The sequence below is a fragment of the Penaeus japonicus genome, unplaced genomic scaffold (assembly GCF_977035675.1).
Source record: "Penaeus japonicus unplaced genomic scaffold, GWHDUDI00000001_assembly GWHDUDI00000038, whole genome shotgun sequence".
NCBI lineage: Eukaryota > Metazoa > Arthropoda > Malacostraca > Decapoda > Penaeidae > Penaeus > Penaeus japonicus.
The window spans coordinates 10,208,905-10,211,404 of record NW_028234440.1 but is presented as its reverse complement, the minus strand read 5'-3'; the positions used below and the strand labels follow the sequence as shown (position 1 = coordinate 10,211,404).

The 2,500-nt window shown below is 39.3% G+C and overlaps 1 protein-coding gene across 1 annotated transcript in view; it reads left to right on the top strand.

Moving 5' to 3' along the window:
* LOC122262737 (V-type proton ATPase subunit e 2) overlaps positions 1 to 2,500 on the top strand; it is an 11,056-nt gene that overhangs the window by 332 nt on the left and 8,224 nt on the right. The gene's annotated exons all lie outside the window — the stretch shown is intronic.

Here is a 2,500-nt window from a genome sequence, read left to right as displayed (position 1 = left end):
CGAGATGACTTGAATGGGTTGATCTTGTCTACTTCAATTTGATGGTGAATGTTGGAAATATTTACATGAGACGCCCACAATGGCTTTCTAATTGGAACTTTGATAATCTTTTAAGTAAGGATTACGCGGTTATAGTGAAAAGCTAAGGTTAAAGCCATAAAGAAGGCTTAAAATGTTACAATTGGGGACTATTTAATCTGTAGGTAGTAGGGGTACGGTCACAATTGCTCAGACTCAAAAGTACGGCAGTTTCCAACAACATCTAGGGTTGGAACAAGCAAAAAGTTTAGCTGATTATTTCTTTCATCTATTTCACGTGTAAATATGATATTTTGCTCTTCATTTTAGGTGTGCACTTCTAGTGTGCAGACATTTGCAATTTGTGGTACAATTATAAATTTTTGTTCTAATCTGAAATAATGAAATGAAAAAGAATGTTCTGTAACTTGAAGTCCTAAGACTCATTATATGAAGCCGTAGTAATTAATTCACCCACGCCAGGGCGATTCCGGCTTAGTATGGTCATTATGCCGGGGTTTTCGAACGTGTAAGCCTAACGTCTCGAGACTCTCAAGAGCACAAGCTGCGAGCCTGGGCTGCCCGCTTGCTCACCCCGAATGCCGGCCTTGCCCAGATATCACGTCACCGGCGTCTGACACAAAAAACAGAAGAATATATCAGGCGTGCACTTGCCGTACTCTGCAGTCTGGACTGTCCCTTATCAAAGTCTTTGAACCTATGCTCATTCAGCAGAGTTCATTAGTGCATTGTTGTCCATGCTTTGCACTCTAATGAAGGCAAACAAATCTCTACTATATATCTTCTGAACTTGTAGAAGTCTTTGGCAATTTATCATCAACTAAGGAATCAGGTGAAGCTTAATCTTGCCAGGTATACATTCGGACAGTTTCTTGTTTTTCTCCTACTTCTTCTTGAATGTCTATACATTTAAATAGTTAATCACATTAATATTGAATACCAGAAAAATTAATTTGGTACTTAAACAAAGGCATAAATCACGACTTATCAATTGTTTGTTAGCATGTTGAAACTTCTTAACCAGTCAGAGAATCACATATCTTAAGATGTGGTGTGTGTTTTCCATTATTTCTAGACTTATGGTATGATATATTAGCAAAGTGATACTAATTAGCATTTGGTATGATGCCCTAGTTATACAACTGAAAAAGCAAATAGCTTGTGATTTCAACCGAAGGAAAAAGGCAGTATAACTGATCCAACCCGACGATACTTGCCCAGAGGAGTTAAGGAGTATTAAAGTCTGAAGAGATTACCTAAAAATAGTTGTCTTACATTTAACCTGTTAACTCAGGGTGATGTTTTATATTATGTCATGTGGTAAAAAAAACTTGCTGCCCGGAATAAAATATCTTGTCTTGGCTCTTTGTATGGCTGGTATGCCTGATGATCGTGCACACAGAGGGTGGCCGCAGCCAGATCAGGCGAATAGCCTGAGGATTTAGGCCTTCACACTTGACACACCTTGGCGTGAAGACCAGGCAGAGCCAAAATCACCCCGTTGTTATAGGGTTAACTCACTCACAATGGGGTGTTTATTTGTTAAATGCTGCTCCTGCTGGCAAGCTTTCTACTGAGAGATTTCTTGAGATGTGTGGTTGCCTGGAACCTCTCAGTCATTTTTACTGACCCTGTTCTACTGGGTGATAAAAAGAGGCATTGTATTTACAATATCATTTCAACATGAGTCATTAGTAAAACATGATACTTTTCCAGGTTTCTATTTTTGATGGTCAAAATATTTATTAACCCGTTAACGACGGATGACAAGATAACACGTCTAGTGGTTTTTGGGCTACACGACGGGGACGCGTTACTTTTTGTCTTTACCGCGGGCGGAGAGGCAGCGCGCACAGCGCGGCTCGCGGCGCTGGCTCGCGCCGAATCCCGACCTTTATCGACTTAGCATTCAATTAAGGATTATTTTCGGTTTGGCTAAGCGTTTTGGTGGCCCCGGGTTAAGCTATATTGTTTGATTAAGTTTTACTGATACAAGAGGAATTTATCACAGTATATATATTTCCCCATGTTGTTTCATATATGATGCAAATTTGAGTTATTCCATATACAAGGAAAGGTATGATTTTTTTTTAAGGGTATTATCCCTCCATTTGGGAATTCTCCAAAATTTGATATAAAAAAGATATACAGCTGTAAAGCATACACTGTAAGATCTCTCTTATAGCACTGGCAATAATTCTTACCTCTACTACCTGCCTGGAATGACCCATTCAAGTACAAGTATGGAGAGATCACCACCATTTCTGCACAATATGCTCTGGTAAAGGACAGCAAACCACCTCTATATATTCTGGCAAGATAAGCTTGGATTGATAAATGACAAATCCCCAAGGAGGTATACTAGTTCTATCTTGCGGGAAAATAAGTATTGGAGGTTTGTTGGTATTGTCAGAGTTACTGTCATATGGTGATTGAAGTAATGCTGATGGCAGATGGTTTT